The sequence below is a fragment of the Melospiza melodia genome, chromosome 11 (genome assembly GCF_035770615.1).
Source record: "Melospiza melodia melodia isolate bMelMel2 chromosome 11, bMelMel2.pri, whole genome shotgun sequence".
NCBI classification, from domain to species: Eukaryota; Metazoa; Chordata; class Aves; order Passeriformes; family Passerellidae; genus Melospiza; species Melospiza melodia.
Window position 1 is genome coordinate 11,642,653 of NC_086204.1, and position 20,428 is coordinate 11,663,080.

The 20,428-nt window shown below is 37.5% G+C and overlaps 1 long non-coding RNA gene across 5 annotated transcripts in view; it reads left to right on the plus strand.

Moving 5' to 3' along the window:
• The window catches only part of LOC134423012 (uncharacterized), an 86,054-nt gene that overhangs the window by 17,664 nt on the left and 47,962 nt on the right, over positions 1 to 20,428 (plus strand). For 3 of the 5 annotated variants that reach the window (XR_010028982.1, XR_010028981.1, XR_010028984.1), the window contains exons 5-6: positions 2,437 to 2,664; positions 5,352 to 5,536. This is a non-coding gene — a long non-coding RNA (uncharacterized LOC134423012). The remainder of the gene's footprint in view (positions 1 to 2,436; positions 2,665 to 5,351; positions 5,537 to 20,428) is intronic. The other 2 variants (XR_010028983.1, XR_010028985.1) reach the window with 2 other exon arrangements.

Sequence of the window (20,428 nt, forward strand, 5' to 3'; positions counted from 1 at the left end):
TAACCACACACTTACTTCTCCAGTTAAAGGAGGGTGGCATAAACCTTCTCATGAAGGCTTGGCAATCTCTTTGCAGACAGAAAGCAAAGTATTAGAGGATTTTAGAAGACTCCATGTTTACATATGACATTGCTATGTTTCTGCCAGTAGATGCAAATTAAGTAAAATTTCCCAGCTTTTTAGAAAATATAATATTTTCTCTAAGAGTGGCTGAATTAAGGATCTGAAGCTTTGCCTCCCTGCATGACAAGCAGGAGGCCCTGAGCAATGTCATTTTCTGCCAAGAGGGAGGAAGTGGAGCTGACAGCAGCTCTCCTGACAGAAGGCTGCTGACCACCAGGACATGGGCTGTTGGTCTCTCTAAATGCAGTATTTCTTTTCCAGGGGATGCATTGTGAATTTCAAACTTTGCTCTTTTTCCTGTTTCTAGCATGCAGGCTGTTGGCAGTGTTATATTTATTGCAATTTTGTTGTCTTGGAAAAGAATTCAAAAATGTTTGCATGCCTCAGTGGACCAGTGATAGAGTAATGATATGTAGCAGCAGTAAATGTTTTTTTTTTTTCCTGTGCTGCAATCATGTTTCATAGGTGCCATGCTGGAAAATGAGATCCAAAATGGAAAATGAGATGTTTGAATCCACCCTGGTAGTTCAGTTGTGGATATGCTGCTCTCCAGGGACACAGCTCTTGAGTACAGTGGACAGAGCCCAGGGACAGCCTGGCAGTTTTAGCATCACCTCTTTCCCAATGGAGTTTTTCTTTTGCCTGGAGAAACATCTTGGGCCATAACTGTAATTGTGGGTTGCATGGGCTTTGAGTGCTGGTGTGTGCCCCAGATTATGGACAATTCATCTTCAGATGATGTGATAAAATGGTGTTGCAATAGTGCTGCACAAGTTGCAGAGTTTTGAACTACTGATGGTCTGCAGATGCTCAATCAGCACAGAAACATGAGGTCCTTCAATATGGCCTGTATTCAGTTTGAGTTTTCTGGATGGCAATAGAGGAGGAAAATCCCCAGAGAAGCCAGGAAAATCTGTCTTGCCAAAAGCTATACACAAGGAGAAACTCTTTGTACACATCTGGCACGGTGCATTTCCTGCATGTGAAACTTCTCTTGCTAGAGCAAGCAGCTAGTTGATGGAGACGTGTTTCTCCAACTGAACTTTAATGCCAGTTAAAACCAGCACTTGTTTATTAAAACTGTTACTTTTTCTAGACAATTTTTTGTCTGTCTATGGCATCAGAAGAATCAATGAACGATAGTAAATGTGTAAAGCTGGCAAATTATGAAAATTAAATAATGAAACATACTTTCCAAAAGCTATGAAGGATTATAATTTCAAACTATTTCAAGTGCTTGATTTTTAACATGCTTTTTTCTAATATATTTCAATTTTTTTTTAGCGTGGTCTCCCTTTTAAAAAGATCTCAAAACCTAGTGAATGTTGCCATAGCTATGTAAAAGTGTTCCTCCTCAGAACATGAAAATCTTGAATGATACATTATGGTCAGCTAATAATTTTTTAAAATTTATTTAATATATTGCCTTCTGAGATTTTTTTAGTTTAAAAACTTCAGGCAATTTGACCAAAAAGGCCCCCCAAAATCTTGAATGATCTAGGTGCATTACTCCTGGCATAGAATAGAGTCTAAAACACTGATACATTACAAAAGATTTCACACAAGTCTTCCCTGACTGTCCAAAAGCAGGAATTTCTTCCCTTATGCAGACTGAGATCCCTAGGCACAAAAAAATCCCATTGAACCAAGGAACTGAGGCTGAATTTTCCAAAAATGTGTAAAAGCTCCAGTTTTTTCACTTCTCTCATAGATCAAAGGGACTAATTGAGCGCAAATCTGTGCAATTTTTTTGAGTTGTGGAGTTGCAGTATTGTGAAACTATCCAAAAAGGTACCCCAATGAAACTTCCCATTTTTGGGGAAGGAACAATTAATGTCCTTTGATGAGCTTATTCTGAGTGCTTTGTGAGAAGGCATGTACATATGGAACAGAGGAGACCTAAAAGTCTGTGGGATTTGATCTCTGTCATCCTCAGCTAATGCTGAGGGGAGATCAGGTATAGTGGTATAAATTTTGTTGTTAACCCTCTAAGCTTGTGTAAATATTAATTTGACCAGATTAAACCTATGATTTACTTTATCAGCAGGCAAAACCAGATCACATTCCAGGCTAGCCCTATTTTGTGCCTGCTGCAGAGCTGGCATTGCAGGTGATGCATGGATTGAAGATGGGGTTGAGTTCTGTTCATCTATCAGGCTTAGTCCTCAACCTTAAATGTGTACAGCATGGTAATATTGCATGGCTTGTGACCCCTGCACTGGAATCCTGCTGAGCATGTGGCAAAGTGAGTGTCCCACAGTGTTACCCGGGAATAACACGCTGTCCTGGTCACTTTGGGTTCTGTTTTTCCAGGTTTGTGTTTCAAGTCATGGAGATAATTGGACAACTGCACCTGCACAGTATGGAGCGTGCTGTGTAAGCAGAGGTCTGAACACTGTCTGCAGAGACATCTAGATACCAGGGTGTGTGTAAGAAAAACTGCTTAATTATGGACACAATAACAAACACATCTGCAGGGAAACACAGAATTCACTGCAAGGAGGTGTCTCTGGGATGTAATCTACATACATTAATTGCTAGGTAATATTTTTACATTATGGAAATAGCTAAACAAAATACCAACATGCTATAGCCTCTTAACAAGGAGCTAAAGGCTAGGACACCTCATAAAAATTCTGACAAACACCATTTAAAAGCGATTATGCCTCTGTTCTATAATTTTTAACATCTTTTGTATTATTAGGAAAATTTCAAAGGAACTGCAGTTTTTGTTCTCTGATCTCTACTTTTCAGGAGCATGCATGTAGCTTTCTGCTTGGCTAATCTAAAATGCATGAGAGCTGTGATTATTCAGATAAGCTGATACATATGCTGACTTTCAAAACTTTGAGTGATAAGCTATTTGATTTTCTGTATTTTCCTTTTTCTTTTCAGTATTCTCCTCTGAAACACTAATCTTCACTACGCTTATATCCCAACCACAGACATTTTATGTTCTAGCAGACACAGCTTCTCTGGCACTAGGCAGCACTTCCACCAGTTTAAGCTTCTGGATGCCTCTCAAATATCACTCGAGCAACATATGGAAATCATACTACAACTAGTTATATTTTTTGGATATGATTTTTTAAAGAAAATGTGTTCTGTTTGAAACTTGGGGTGAGGGGAGATAAGGAAAACAGATTATAATAAAAAACACACTTCTGAAAAAAAACCTGTATGATCTGACTTCTAAGCTCCCCTATTCTAATTCAACAACTACTTTTTTTACATGCAGTAAAGCCTTTTATTGGTTATTTCTTGTTCTTTAATGACTTCACTACAGGGTTGCATGGGTCAATAGGAATGCCTTCTCCAAAATCCATTAACATGGTTCTTGATTGAATGCAGTCCAGGCATGTTAATCACCATTATTCTTCAACAATGTCAGACCTCAAGTTTTCTATATGTGAATTTCATGTCTGAGAATCAATGCACTCCTTATTTATACACAGGACTGAGTACCTTGCTGGAAATCATGGTATGCTTAGTTTAAAAATCTGCTATAGCAAATATGATCAAATTAAAGAGATTTCTTTAATGCTGTGAAAGACGTATAAACTGAAATCAAAATTATAGTATCATCTGTGCATTTCTTATCTAGATAGTACAATTCAAAGAAATTTGAATTATTTGTCTCTTCTTTTACTCCAATACATGCATATTAAAGAGAAACTTTTTTTGATGTGATTGCATCAGGAGAAAACATATATCATGATTGATGCCAGTGGGGTTTGACAAATAGCAACTCTACAGAAATTATACAAAAATTTCCTTCCATATTTCCTCTCAACTGTTCTGCCACTTTGATGAAATGGTAATCTCTCTAATCCATTTCTCCAGCTAGAAAAGCTGTTTCAGAAACATACCCTTCCCTGCAGTTATTACCATGATGGAACATTTATTATCCAGCAAATGAGGCATCACACTCTCTGATAATTCTCCTAAAAAAAAATCTTGGGGATAGTTGCCTTCTATTGTGCATATCAATGATCAATTAAAATGTGAAAAAAAGTGTTGTATATTCTGCACAAGGCAGGATACAGACTGTTTTACTGATCAATATCCAGTGCAGAAATATATTAAATCTTGTTTGTACAAATTCCTGCCTTGTGCTGAGGGGTGGTTGGACACCCTACTCATCCCCTAAACCAGCAAGGCTGTAGAATGTGGAGTTGTGAATTATTGTTTTCACATACAAAAGCCCTGGTCAATTTTGCCTTGAAAAATATGTCTGTAGTGCACTAAATGATTGTGGCTTTTGGGCCTGTGTATTCCTGGGCTCTTAGGGAGGAGTGAGAAACACAGCTGTAAAAAAATGTGCTACCAAAACCCGATCAACCAACCAAAGAAACCCTTCCAAAATTTATCCCTGCAAAAATCACCAGTGAACCTTGCACAAAGCAAAGCTAGTCCCTGCTTAACTATTTGCTTTATTTTACAGAAAGGTAAATCACAAGGACTAAATTCACACAGGAGCTCTGAACCAACCATACTACTTTAATAATAATATTTTTTGTTCGGTCACTTATATTTTTGTTACTTAAAACATGCAAGTGAAGGTAAAGGTATTCACAAGAGTTAATTTTAATGTTACGGGATTTTATGTATGAAAAAAAAGAAAAGTGTTTTTTACAAAATGGTCTAAGAGTAATGTCAGAAAATATTTGCGGAGTGATATGGGTTGTTTGTCTGTCTTCAATCGCATTTTATTTTATGTGTACACACATACATATATATGTGTGTACCTGTTATATGCAAATACATTGAAGTAAAGAGCAGGTACTGTTTGTTAACTTTGACCAATTTCTTCATTGCTTTCTTTAAAAGATTCTGTGATTTTTGCCCTCTGCAAGTAGTTTCAGAAATGTTTTTGTGGCACTATGTAACCAAAATCTCACTGAATTACTGTTCTGTCCAAGAGAGGTTTTCAAACACAGTTGAATATTACCTTGAAAATGCAATTTTTGAATAGTAATGATTCTTAAAAATCTTTTTTGTGGATTCTCTTCCTTCCTATGTCTGATCTTTAAAAATAAATTTCAATTATATGGCCCATTACAGAGCCATAATTGCATAATGAGAAAATTTAGGTTATTCATTTTTTAACATTTACTGCTGCATTTTCTTTTATTAAACTAAAACAAAATAGACTTTTTTTTTTTTGCTTTTTTCTGTAGCTGAAGCAATAGGTGACATGATGCTGTTTGTGTTTTGCCCACTTGCAGGTTGGTGTTTTAACATTTGCGCACCACCTCTTCAGCCGCCACATTAGGAACCCCCTCGCATTTCATTCTTGCACACATGTAATGATTTTACAAAATTTGAAAGAATGTACCATGGATGGAAACAAGACATGTTCCTCAAGAAATGTTTTATTCAACAAAACTTGCCCAACTTGAGCATTTTCCAGGTAAAGGATCTGCCTTTTTTTTCTTTCCTTTTTTTAATTGTTACTTGTTTGCTTAAATACTGTGGAGTAAGTGACCTAAGAAAAGCTGCTGAGTCAAAAATGCTTTCTCCTACAGTCATTTTTGAGAAGGGAACAATACCTAAAATAGTAACCTGCTTGGAATCAAACCTACCTGATAATGCCACGAATATGTGAATATTTTTTTCTTACATAGTAGAAAAAAAGTCCCAACCCAATGATCTCAAATCCAAATAGTTACCATAGTAACTCATGTTATGGTATATTATTTATGGACATATTGCAACATAGTATTCATAATGTGTTACTTTTTTCAGACCTTATGCTTCTGGTTGTTCAGGTAACATTTGCCTAGCTGAGTGAAAATGCCAGATCTTTTCACTTGTAGCAAGCTAACATTTCTCTATACTATCAAAAAGTGCAGAATTATGTATTTTGAGGCCACTAGAAAAAAATCATAGGTTTTTAAAATTATATTTAGATAATCAGTGTAATAGAGCAAAGCTGTGCTTTGTGTGTAATAGATCAGTGGTGCTAATTTCTTTTTTTATCACTGCCATGTTTTATGGGGTGAGGGGCAGGGGGGAAACACAACAAGTAGTAAATTCCTGATTTGCTGATGGAAGGGAATGACACTTCATTAGAAACTCAATTGAAACTGCTGAAAAGAAAGCAAACAGAAGCATCACATGACTGGCTCTACCCTAGTTTTTCATAAATGCTTTTTAATAATGTTACTTGTAGGAGCAGAGAATATAAGAAAATAAACATAGTGTAGAAAGTAATCTCACCCCTAAGGAGTTGCAGCTGGGCCAATTATCAAAGATTAGGAACAGGACTTTAACAGGCCACAGCTGTAAGCAGTGAGAAGAAGATGCTATAGAAGAGTGGGGTGGCTGGGTGAGAGGGGAACTGGAGTCAGTGGCTGCTTTGTGAAGAAGAAAGAGTCAGTGCTCTGAGGAGCTGCCCACAAAAAACACCAAGAAGGTATGGAACTTTTGTGATAAGGAGACAACAGTATGGAGGCACTACAATATGATGACAACAGTTACTTATGATGTGAACACATAAATTAGTCTGTAAAAGGTAGACTAATTTGTTAAGCTTGTGTTGATGAAATTTCAAAGTAATTTTATTTTTCCAGGATTATCTTCAGATATTTATATACTAAAATAAGTACCTATGATCTTGGTAAGAGTAATGTTCCCTTCCTTCTGCTTACATTTTGAGGCACAAAGAGCAGCTGGACACTCTACTGCCAAGGAATAGTAATGAAACTTGGTCATCTGCCTTTGCCATTCCCAGCCAGGGGCCAGAGTAGGTGCTCTGTCTCTCTCTGCTCTCTTCCTTTTTATACAAATACTGTCTTTAAAAAAATCAATCTAGATATGGCTATGAATGTCTGCAAAAGAATGCCATTGACTCCAAGGGAACAGTGTGGGAATCTGCACATCCAGGTCACTCTGAAATGCTTTGTCTTTGAAGATGATCTCGTGTGTGCACCAAATTGAATATTTGGATATAAATATTTAGACACTTGAGTTGATTAAGTTTACTTAACACCCAAGTATTTTTACTTGTTATCTAATTTCCATGTTATACAGAACAAATTTTTTGAAATTAGGTGTTCCTGCCAGCAAGTGCCACTCCTTCCCAGACAGGAGCTCAGCTATCAGTTGCTATTCCTTTTTCTGCTTGTCATTTTCATCATTTGGCACCTGTAACTATTTTGAACACAATTTATGTCATTTAGACAGGAAGTATGTGACACCCAAATGCCACAAATCATGCATATGCATCATTGCTGGCACAAATTTACATCTGTAATTATCTATACTTGCAAACTGTCATTGTTATGAAGCCTTGTTGGGGACTGGCTGAAGAACATGACATACTTCACTCATCCTCTACGCGCAAATTACGTCCTGTTCCATATTTTTTTTTCTGTTTGAAAAGTTATTAAAATGTTTAAAAATCAAAATTAGTTAACAATTGACATGGATGAAAGAAGTATTCTATGTGAGGAGTATTTTTCAGATCCTCTCTGCACTGCATTTTATTTCAACTGTGAATGGACTTTTCAGAAAAGATATTAATATTTTATTGAGAACAGTCCTTTTCCATTATTACTCTGACTGTGCAATTATCCCACTAATGAGCAAAAAAAGGGTGTCCCCCTATATAGATTTATTTTTACCACCAATATTTACATGGATTCTGGTACATCCTGTTGGTAAATATTCTCATAATTCCTGGTTTGCATTGGAAAAGAAAGCAATAATCACTCTAGTATAAAGTGTCCAAATCTGGTGGTTGTGGTTGCACAGATCTGAGATTTTCCTGCTGTGGTTATTTGTTGTAGGAAGACAGTAAGTTCACTCAGCGATAGGGAGGTATTTTTGTCCATTCACTGTCTGATTATTGATGCAGTTTCTCTGCTACAAATTCTGTTAATTTCTGTGAGAGAAGGGAAAACTACTTCATGTGTAATCCACAATTATTTTGTTAAATTGTCACTATGTAATAATTCAGTTGTAAAATACTTGTAAGTTGTAAGTATGGTCTGCTCTCAATGGCAACATATTTTTTTCAATCAAAAATGCTGATTAAATAAATCCAGTTGGATTTGGATGTTGTTTATACCATTGGAACTGTGATCTGAGAGCTCATGAACATGTCACAGGCTTTCAGTCTAAGTATTTTGAAACACACTCAACTAGGATCCTTGAAGAGAAATTTTTGTAGTGCCTCTCTACTGTTTGTATCATTACTTTTTTTAGTGCTTGCTCTTCCTCCTGCAATTCCAGTCTTTGAAGTGCTGTGTCTCGGTAGCCAACTGATAGAGTTCATAGTGATTTTGAGGTTGGGAGTATCTGCATTTATTTGGAATATGTAGCTGGCAATGAAGACTCTTAACAGCCATTTCAGAGCTGTTTGAGAACTGGCTGTTGCCAGCTGGTGTCATTTTCTCATGTGCTGATGGGTGCTACTTATTTTTAACACCACTATTTTCTAAATGATAAGAGCAGAAGAAAGAGTTGGTGAGGGTAAACATCACTGTCTTTGAAATTTTGTATTAATAGAATATTAAATGTTAAGGAAGGAAAGGCTGAGGGAAGGATTAAAAGGGGCAAAAAAAGGAACAAATAAAATAATTGAGTTGAAAGGAAATTTAATTGCTCGCTGGCTTATAATATCAGTGCTTCTCTTTCTCCAAAAAGAGAAAACAGAAAATGAAACACTGGCTTTACAGTTGCACAAATGGAAATAAAGGCCATAAAGAAGACATAAATTAAATCAATATTTTAACTGTACCTAGGTATCTCTTTCCAGCTGACTTCTGACACCTGATGCTTGCCTGTGTATTCCCAAATCAGTCATCTGCCAAGACCTGTTTTTCAAGCTGGTTAACTTTTGTGGGATTTGTGTCTTTAAGCCATCGATAGGGTGGCTTTTACATTTTGAGAGGTAGAGTTTGGTTGGGGTTTTTTTGGTATAATAATTCTGTTTCTTGTAGTTACCAATGTTTCAGTCTGCATGCAAAATTGCTGAGTTTCACTGGCAGGAGTGTTTTTACTCCTCACCACAAGAGGAGTTCTAGCCCAATGGGAAATTGGAGAAGCCTTTCCAGAGTTTGTAGAGATCTTCCAAGTGACTCTTTGCAACTGTTGTTTTGTTGTGTTAAAAGAGCTCTCATGCAAAAAAAAAAAAAAGCTGCAGAAAATGTTTAAGAAAGCACATTAATTCTCAAATGAAACTTTGTACACCAGCTGCTAAGCATTTCTACAATCTGAAAAAGGTTCTTTCTTTTATTAGAAACAAAAAACGTTGGCATTCCCACTACTGCCAGAAAAGGTTATGCCAATATGAAGCAAAGAGAAGTAAGGAAAGAAGATTAACAAGTTTTCCAGCTTTCCATTTCTACATAATAATGTGACTTGAAGAAAAACAAAACTAATGTTCATTATATAAAGGGAAATAGCTTTTGCATTTTGGTTGGTCTAGTTCCAAAACAGATTGGAAGATTTTTGCTCTTGTGAGGGAGCTTCTTGTTGTATTTTGGAAAATTGATCTGTTAATTGAAGTCAAGTAGCTGAATGCTGACCTTTTTAGGTTTGGGAGAGCAGGACACAACAAACAAACCAAAACCCCTGACCTTGAAGGTTCAAAGTTTAACTTCCATTTTAATAATTTGTGTGGTTCTGCATTTGTGGTCATCCTGACATGTTTGGTAGATAAACACCAGTAGAGCTTCATTGACCTCAGCTTTGACACCTATGAAGCTGTTACAAGATCTAAAATTTGGAATTGCAACAGGAAGCATGCCAGTAAAAACTGTGCCTTTTAAAGTCTAAATATGCAGATATATGTTTAATTTCATTTTCTAATTTCTTTTCTTTCTTTGTGGCACAACTGCTGAAAGCCAAAGTGTAGGTTTTTTGCCTCAATTAAATTAATTCCCTGATCTTAATAGGTTATCTACACTAATCTGATTTTTGTGATATAAGTCTAGTTATGCCATTATAAAAATCATGGAGAGCATTTCTAGGTGCTGCATCCTATGATGTGGAAAACAGCTCCTTTTTTGATTTTGTATCTAAATGAACAAAGTGCAATATAGATAAAGCCATGTGTATCTTATATAGCCTCATTTTCCTCTGAGTTAATCAATCTCATTAGCCTTGTCACACAGTTACTTATGTCAGCTGAATACAAACCACCACAAACACAAAGAATGGAAACAGTTCCACTATTCTTGGGGCTAAATTATAGTTACATAGGAAGCTTCTTTGTTTTCCCTTTGTTTCCCTACATACAAAGACATCCAGCCTTGCAGCCTGGGGTTGCTAAACATGCTGCACTGCAAGGGCTTGGGGAGAGAGAAGAGGATGAGGAGGAGCTGTGAGCCTGACTGGCTTTATTCCAGGGAAACTCTGATCAGTAGCAGAGAGAAAGGAAGGACATCTTTCCTATAGGGTTGTCAGGCTCTTTCTGTGCTTTAGATCAGGTAGGATTACTCAGACTCCTGCTTAGTGTTATGTGGTCTCAGGACCCACAACTGAACCCTTAAGGTTCAATTTTATCTGCATGTCTTGTGAATATTTACTTGAATTGCTACCTCTATTTTAATTTTACTCCAGACCTGTTTTTTTAGTTCCAGCTACCTTCCACTCTGTTGTCAATTACTTTGTAGTTAGATTTGGACCCAATCAGTTCAAATAGCAATGCCTTCACTTAGTCACTTAGATCCAATTTAGCTACCTAGAGAAGTGACTATGAACATTAATCACTTAACTAATCAGCACCTTTTCAGAATGGCTGAGTAGAGATGGAAGATAGAATGTTCCTTCCTGAAGGCAGATGAGTTAGAATTTTTTGGCCAAGCAGATAAAATCCTAACATTACATTGTCTTTATTGGTTGCTCTGTTAAGTGAGATGGGAGATGAAATTCTGTGACCTTTTAAAAATGGGCAATTACAGTTGCTGAGAAATTAGCACACATGAAATCTGGGTAGAATTGCATAACTGAAGTTGTATGAATGATTTAACATTGATACTACCATTGCCCTGCACATACATTTAGCACAGATTAAATTTACTGTAGATATTGTAGGTTTTACAAATCTGCATCTTAATCTGAATGTCTTCTGTATTGTACTTTTAGTAGATAAAATGAAGTGTCAGGTTAAATAAAGCAGGAAAATATTTATTCTAAGCTGTTGATGACAGCATCAACAATGTATTAGGAGCCAGCCTCAGGAAGCACTGACTTCTGTCTCATCTACTTTAATGTGAATCTGAAATAAGCCATCTAAAGATAAGGGATATGTTAATAGAGTTAAGTCAGTGTAAAATTGGCATGAAAAGAGGATGAAGATGTAATATTGAGCCATTGGTTCAGAACAAGATACAGAACCTGTTAAATGTAAAAATTCTCGTGACTGATGCATGGCATCTGCTTCCAGCTGCAAGTTGCTCCTCTGATCCTTTTTAAACCATCCATTGGGACATCCTTGTATTTTGTGTATCTTGAATATCTGTGTCAGGGAACTGAAAATATTTGGGTGCTATAAATTCACAAGAGCTGGTATTGGGAGTTATCCCAGGAGTTCTGAAACATTGTTTAAACTTATCATGATGTTCTTAGTATGGATAAGGATATTTCTTTAGTCAACTATGCCTGGTAACTTAATATGACTGCTCTATTTTCTTCTGCATGACATGGCCTGGAAAAGCGTGAAATATTTCAGGTTGTGCAACATGGATATAGAATGTCACAAAATTGGCAAATGCATATCAATATAGTATGACATGAATTATTAGAATTTTAATGCAAGAAAGCACAAAGTTCTGCATATCCAACTTCATCATCAGTGCTGTTTGATCCTGGCTATCTCAAAATGACTCTAGATATATGCCTGGACAAGTCACAGAAGTTAAACCCCCATTGCAAGGCACTGCCTTCCTGAGGACCCTCCTGCTGCAGAATAGTCCCATGTACCTCCTCTGTACTTATGCCTGGCTATAGGTTGTCCTCACCTCTAGCTGCTGGCCTGGGGTTTACAGGGAGGCTGACACTGTTTGTACCCCCTGTAGCCCTGCAGGAAGGCTACAGGTGGAATCCACTTTCTGCACTTCACCTTCAAATGGCTCCTGTAGCTTCCCTGGAAGTGCAGCCCGAATTGAGATCTTAATATAGCACTTATGTGCAGTTGTTAAGAGGGCAGGGCTATATATCCAGGCTTCTGTTTGACATTTCTATAGCCTGATGTGAAATGTGCTGCTTGCTGTAATTGGCTGATAAGTGAGGAAGGTAGAAAGTGGTCTGGCTTGACTGCTACAAAACACTTCATGATTATGTTGCATAGCTCACCTCTTTGTTTCCTGTATCACTGCATCATGATTATGATTCTAATTAGTTTATTTTAATCACGATCAATACACCAAGGAGAAGCGTCAGACAGCTAATATGATTTATTACATATTCCAAGAGCATTTGTCTCATATTTGGCATTTCTGCTATCTGTCTCCAGAATGCCCCTGCCTGCTTGACAGCAGCCTGTCAGTGCTGCTGTGATTGCTCTATGCAGTGACTTTAACTGCCAGCTTTTCCTGCAGCCTGGGAGAGTGATCGATCAGCACTACAATCACAGCTACACAGAATATTTTAACACTTGCCTATGGCCCTGCCAATTATGAAAAGATGGAGTATCAATGCATGTTGCAATCTGGTGCTGTAGCACTTCAGCATCAAACAGAAGACAAAAAGTAAACAGTGGTGACCGCCTTTATGAATATCTTTCTCTTTTGAAGCTTTTTTTGCTTATAACTGATGTTTTACACATAGCTCTGGAAGAAGATCAAGAGCTGTCTTTGTAACATTAAGGATTCTTGGAGGTACTGTTAGTACTGAAGTAGTGGTAAAGAAATGCAGTGATGCTAAAGATTTTCATAAACTGTCTTTCAAACCTGTGAAGGCAAAGGTCAGGTGAGGTGGTGAGTTATTATTATTAATGAATATAGGAGCAAGGGGAGATATTAAGGTTTCCTTCAAAACATACAATATTTTACAGCTGAGTTTCAAGGCATCTTCTTTTCCTGAACCTCTAGTATGGGTGACTTGACCCTGGTTTTATTGATTAAACTTTTATTCTTCCCCAATGAATAATTTAAATTATGAGCTGTAGTCTGGCATGATTAGCAGGATCGTAGGAGAGATTTTAAAGTAATACACTGTATCACTGTATGCTTCTCCTCCTGCATTGGATTCCTCTGCATCACTGTGCTCTGGGCTGAAAACTTTATATGCAACTTAGTAACTTGATTACCAGTTCTCTTCAGTGACAGGCCTAATAACAGATTTTTACTCTTTGATACAGGAGGAGGGTTACAGAGCTGGTTTTGGTTCCCTGATTCTCCTGTCAGTCTCCAGCCTTGCTGAGTTTCTAATCTGCTCCCATAGTTCAGCTCACCTAACACAGGTGATTTAGCTGTGCTGCAGTAAAGCATCCCCTGACCACTACTCTTCCCTGAATGCAACATGTGTCAGTCCTGTTGGATGGGGAGAAAGGCATGACCTGTTTGCCTCAAACACTATTGCAGTAAGTTGCGCTTTATCACAAGGAATTTTATATAGAGGGCATAGGAAAACTCAATAACATGTAAATTTGTAATTTCATAAAACTATGCAGCACAAAAGGCCAAGATTTGGACTGTGAAGAGTTATTTTAATGTTGCACATATTGGTCATTATACTCTCACTAATGTTTTCTATCCTCAGGTGCTCTTGCAGGTCCCACTGATATACCAGAGTATTAGTGTGTGAGACCTGAAAACAAGTGTGGCTCAATGTAGTGACTGCTTGAATATGTTGTATACAAGAGATGTGCAGGTGGCACTGAAAAACAATCTCAGATTGTAAATGGTATTCAGAGAGATAACTTTTAAAATGTTAAAGGAAAAAAAAAAAAAAAGAATGATAGCAGCAACAAAAGAAAAAACACAAAGTGCTTCCCTTCTACTAAGCCATAAAATGCAGCAAAACTCGGGAAAAGGGCCAAAAATAATTATACCAGTTCCCCAGGAAACAGGTATTCTTAATTACAGAGCTGTATTAGCTGGCTAATAATCCCCATGGTGAAGTTGTACACAGGAAATTGCCTGTTGCAGTTGCCAGGCTGCTGCTGCAAAGTCTGTTGTGCCCCTGCACCAAAGTGCCCAGAACCTCAATGCCTTGGGCTTTCGCTTTAATATTTTTCAGATTCTCTGCTGCCTGGCATTTAACTCTGAAACTTCATATTAGGTATTAGTAGGTTCTCTTAAAGGGCTGTCAGTGAAAATCATATATCTTTCCCTGCAGAGAATCAAGGACAACTGTTACCCAAAAAGCATAAACGATGAAAAGAGAAGGGGGCAAGCCAGGGGGTTGAGATTTCATGACCTGGAGCTGTAATTGGACAATTGAAAGCAATATGTAGATGAATAAAACTTTAAAAAGTGTAAAATGTTGTGACTGGGATCCATCTTGGATTCAAGCCGGGTGTAGCCCTGGGCAGGGTCTTGTGCTGCCCAGGGTGTACCCCTTTAAGGCCTTTCAGTAAATACCTATTTTGTCGATTTAGCTCTGTTCCAGATCAGCCTTTCTAGGCATCAGCCTCAGTTTAAATGCTGTTGCCAAAACATTCCTTGGGGTCCTGAAAGCAGCCAGGGCTTCCCTGTCCCCTTCCATGTCCCCTTTTATAAAGTGCCTTGATGTGGCAGGGCTGACCCCCTATTCTCGGGACAGGGACATCCCTGCGTGGTGCTCCCAGTCCCTGTGCAGATGTGGAGCAGGAGGTGGAGCTGCCAGGGGTTACAGGGCAATGGAGCACGTTTCTGCAGGTCATGGCATGTGTGCACAGGCACTCAGGCCATGGAGCATGGAGCACAGCCTGCTGCCTCAGGTGTCCTTGGTTTCCCAGCCACAAGCAGGAGAAATAATTTCTTGGATGCTGAGTGTTAGTAGAGGGAGCACTGCCATATCTTATTCTTTATTTCAAATGATGACTACATTTGGGTTGTTTATTTACATATGTATTACAGTCTTTGCCTATTACAAATTCTGTATTTCTTAAATAGTTTATAGAATACATCCTTTAAACAAATTTTTGATTTTTTTATTAGACTGTTTTTCTAACATAATAGAAGTACATATTTAATAAAAGTATATATTTAATGAAAATATAGTACATTTTTCCTGCAAGCTGTTTAATGTATAGGCATATTTCACCCACTAGAACTTGTCACTTTCCATATGGATTCAGTCTTAACTCAATCTGAAACCACATTTTGTTAAATATTTTTTGGCATTTTTAAAATTAGTTGTTATGAAATAAAATCTGCCATAGCAGCAAACTCATTTCAAAGGACAGTTATGAGGGTAATGCAAATCCTAAAATGTTAGAATTGATCTGAAGATGGCATCAGACAATATGCTTCAATGAAGTCTTTCCAGGAAAGATGAAATGTTTTAAAGAGAAATTGTACCATACTAAATTTAAGATAGGACAATCCTACCTCTGTACATCTATAATTTTGGAGCCTAGAAAAACCAAAGGAATGGCATTTTCATGTCTGCTCACCTTCATATCACCTAGAGTATCACAGTATTCCATTTGCAGGGTTGTTACTTCAGAACAGATTTCAGAGAATGACATGCATCCATATTTTCATCAAATTGTTGGTCTAATATAAAATCAATTGTGATCTCTGAGGCTTTTATTTGTATTCACTGGAGGATTAGATACCCTTGCCAGGGATTCTGGTGTGTGTATGTGGGGAAGGGGATTATCCCTGAAGTGGGTCACAATCCCAGCTGATGCTGGGCATTAGGAGTGCAGCACTGAGGAGCTCCAAGGTTGTGGTTTTCCAGGAGTGTTTTTCTGGCCACGTTGTTGCTGCTGATCCTTCAAAGAATGTTTAGCAGTGCCTGTCAGCTCAGTATTTCTACAAGTTGCTGTTTGCAGTACTAAGGTCTTATCATAAATCTTTTCTGATGTCTCAGGTTTAGTGGCTTAAAACTTTCTGACAATCATCCTTCAGTAATTTTCATAGAAGAGTCTCCATCCTAAATTTCAGAGCAGGTTAATCCCACATCTGTGTTGTGCTGGATAAGTTTTACACAGCTATGAACTTGTAACAATGCACATATTGTATTTTCCTATGCCTTGGCAGACTTATGGGGCAATTTATTAACCATCTAGGGAAATAGCAGGAGAAGTTCTTTCATTTGGCACCTGGAGGCTGTGAATTGGTGTTCATTTTTTTCAATGATCTGCAGTCACTGAGAAAATACTTAAAGAGTAGAAAATAAAGTACCATGCAAAGATTAAAATGTGATTTATGGATTGAATTTGAACTTGTGATATTAGTTGTTATGTATCTATAGATTTTTTAAAAATCTTTTGTGTTATAATGCTATAAGTGCATTTGTACATTGAAGCTGTAAAAAAGAAATTGATCTCTTCTTAAAATGATTTGCTAGTATTTTAATATATCTACATTCATTTAGGCCATAGAAAAGACAAAGAAACAAATTCTGTGCTGCTCTTAAATTATTTTAGTATATGAAGCTGAAGATCCAAATGCAGCTCTCAAATGCAAGATGTTGGAAGATTTTACAAGGAGCAACATGAAATTGGACATATAATTATAACTTCATCTCTAATCAACTCTATCTTTTTTCCTATGTATTTGATAATTTGAATGCAAAACAAAAAATTCTTGGATTATAGAAATGAAATTGAAATTAAGGCAGTTAAATTTAAAGGATGAGTGTTAATAACTAAAATAACTGCTTATTTTAAAGGAGGAAATTGTTTCTGGTGTAATGCTTAGATATATTTATGGTAAAGACAGCACTTCCTAACTTGAATGCTCAATGCTAAAAACTGAGCAATGCATGTGGGTTCCTGTTGTGCCTGGAGACTTGTACCCCTTTCACTGAACTTGTGAACTTCTGCTGGTGTCATCTGGATTTGATAATCCTTCTCCACTTTAGACAATGTTAATTTGCATTAATTTCTCTGCTTTTTTTCCTTCATGTTAGTCACTTCCTGCAAGGAACAAGTAGATTTTTCATGGATTTTGAGGTGGAAATGACAAATTTGCGTTGTTCTGCATTTGAAGTGTAATTTTATATTGCTGTTATACATTTTGTGGGTTTTTTTTAGTATTAATTCCATTCAGAAAAGTTGTGGATCCAATGCAAAGTTTGTTTCACCTGAAATCTGTCACCTAAGACTGTTTTCAGTCATCCTCAAATAGTAGATTAAAGGTCTGGAATTAGTTTGGGCATTCTTTCTGGTTTTGTTTCATAGAATACAGGCCTTTTGTCTTGGCATAGTTGGCTGGTTTTTTTCTTTCCCCTGTAAAATAATAGAAAAGAATAACAGAATAATTCTTCTGTGAATAATTATTGTATTTAGATGGAAATATTCTCTGATGTAGTTTTTAGTATAAAGGATTTTTAACATTTTTAAAAGTCTAGCTTTTTAAATTAAAAAGTCAGGGTGTACTGAATGATATTTTAATAATGAAACTTTTTTTTTTTTTAATCTAGGGAGAAAAGATGTATCAATATTGTACCACTTTTTTGGGCCATGTGTGCATGGAAAGTGATTGCATCAGAAGTCAACCTGATTAAGTGATGAAAATAGAGGGGGGGGGGAGGGATCTTGTTTTATTGTTTCACTACAACAGTTTAATTTCCCGAGCTACTAAAAGGTGGGGGGTGGGCCTGGGTTCTAATGTAACTTTCTGTCTGTGATAACTTTGCACTTCAGTGTGAGAAAGGGATACATGTTCATGCATTGCTGGGGTGAGTTACTGAAACCCTTCCCTGCATTCCCACCTGTTTGCTGTGGCTCCTGCAGGCTCACAAGACTGGCACGAGTTAGTGAGTCTCAGTTCTGAGGCACAGGAGACTGTAGATTTTAACTTTCTTGTAGGGCATAATTCATTTGGGAAAAGACCTTAAGGGATTATTCTTGTGGGAGTTTTCTGGCCAAATTGTTTCAGCAGGCTGGAGGCTTTTGCAAAACTGATGATGCCCTTTGGGAATGTTTCAGCGTTGTTCGTATCTTGCCTTGAGAAATAAAGAGGACAAGCATAAGGGGAGACAGTGACTTCAGAGTTTTCTTCTGTGACTGTTAAACCTTCTGTGAACATTTCAGGAAGATTTGGACCCCCAATCACAGAGTATCCCCTTCAAGAGCAATTGTGCAAATTTGCTTCATCATCTGAGAGATTAGTTGCTAGGTCTGGTTCCCATGAGCTGTGCAACCCTACTGCATGAGACTCCTTCCTCTTCTTTGCTTTACTTCCCTTCCTGTAAAATCCAAATAGGAACAGCCTATATATATATAAGATCAGTAATGAAAGCTCTCACTCCTTAAATTAAGATTTGTAGTGCTCTGATAAAGGACAAGCCATTGTAATGTGCTGATATTTAAGTAAATGTAAAGAATATCATTGGAGGAAAATAGTAAATATAGAATTGCAGAGTCAAGCATAAGCATCATCAAATTAGGAAACTGTGATTTGGGATTAGTGTGCTTGGAAGTCATGATCAATTTTTGTGGTCCTCTCTGTTGTTCTGTCTAAATATTTCTAAAGGGAATGGATGATGAGCTTAAGTATTTTTGGGTGTGTACCATAAAGAAAATGAGGAGGCCCGTGGCAGGGATTGTTTTCTTGGCCAATTATGTGAGAAAATGTTTGTAATATGCTCCAGAAATCTCAGCAATATAATTCCTTGTTTTCCGTGTTGCTTAGGTATTGGTGGAGCTTTCTAAATATTAGCATATTTCCTGTCACACAGGGCTCAGTATTGTCTTTGGAAGAAAGAAAAGCTCTTATCTTTTCAATAGCATAAGCAGATTCATGTTTATCCAAATTCAGGATGTAGATGTTTTTTGTAATTAGATTTAAAGTGCACTCTTAGTGAATGATTTTTTAGCTACAAATGCCCACAGGGCATTGTGCCTGAGTGGTATCATGTCTCATATCACTTTTGTGGAGCAAGGAAGACAGACCCACAAACAGCTTTGGAGCCAGACATGACTGTGGCCCCATGGTTTTTGAACCATCTTTAGCTGGTAGATAATTTTGATAACTGCTGCTAATAATAACTTTGGTAGGGTTGAAAGTCCTAAAATCAAATCTAAACAGAGTTCTTCTTTTCCACAGTTGCAAGTAAGAAAAATACTGAATGCATTACTAAATTCAAATGTTTTATTACCTTAAGTTGTATCCTCACAGTGGGGTAAATCAAATTTCATTACCGTTCAGAAATCTATGTGTAAGCTGCATATGAACAAAGTGGTTAGCAATCATTCTCTTTATGGTAAGAGAGGGACACAGATAATTTGTATTCATGTTATCAAGACCATTTTCAGGGTTTTACTCAAAGCGGTAGCAAGGAGTATGCCTGCTGCCTGTTGTGTAAAGCTCTAATATGCTTTCTTATGGTCACTTGTTTTGATTGAAGAGGAATTGCTAGAGCTGAGAGGACAAAATGAATGCTATTACAGGGAGTGTTACAGGCACAGAGAAAAGAACAAAACTTAGTGAGCCTCAGAACGTGAGGGCTGCCTATTACCTCTGCAGAGTGCAGTGAGCATTCATGAGAGCCATTTATAAATGTGTGCCTGCGTGGGGCTCTGGTGGCACCCTCTGATGATGAGTTAATTGAACAGTGTCAGCCAGGGCACTCCTGGCCCTGGAAGAGACTGACAGGATGACGGCTGCAGTCACTACTTCATTACTTAGAAACAAAATCAGAGATTCTTCATTTTAAAGGCAGGAGCTGCCAAGCAGTTTAAGAGCAAACGATTTAATGTGTGGGGGAGGATGAGGTGAGGAGCTTTTATGTGTGAAGAGCTTCACTTAACCCTGTGGCAGCATTCCACTCTTGATCTGTCTGTGGCATTCTAGCAGGCAGGCCAGTCCTACTGTTTTAATTCTGGTCTTTGATTCTCACCAGGCAAATCTATTTTAATTGTTTAACTAATTTCATTTTCCTCAAGTAAGTCTGTTTTGCCCATGACAGTAACTGGCAAGATATCTCCCTGTCTTTATCTTGACCCACAAGGTTTTTCATCTCATTTTCTCCCTGTCCTACCAAGAAGGGGGAGTGATAGAGAGATTGGGTGGCCATGTGGCAGCTGGAGAAGGTCAGCAGTCCATCCTTTACATTGGGGCTGCCTCAGTCATACCAGTGCTGCTATTCAATGTTCCATTTTCTCAATTCCTTTACAAAGATCTGTGTGTAAGCATAAGGGGTAACAAATAGAACTGCCAGATGCTTTATTGCTTGAAAATTCTGCTTTCTT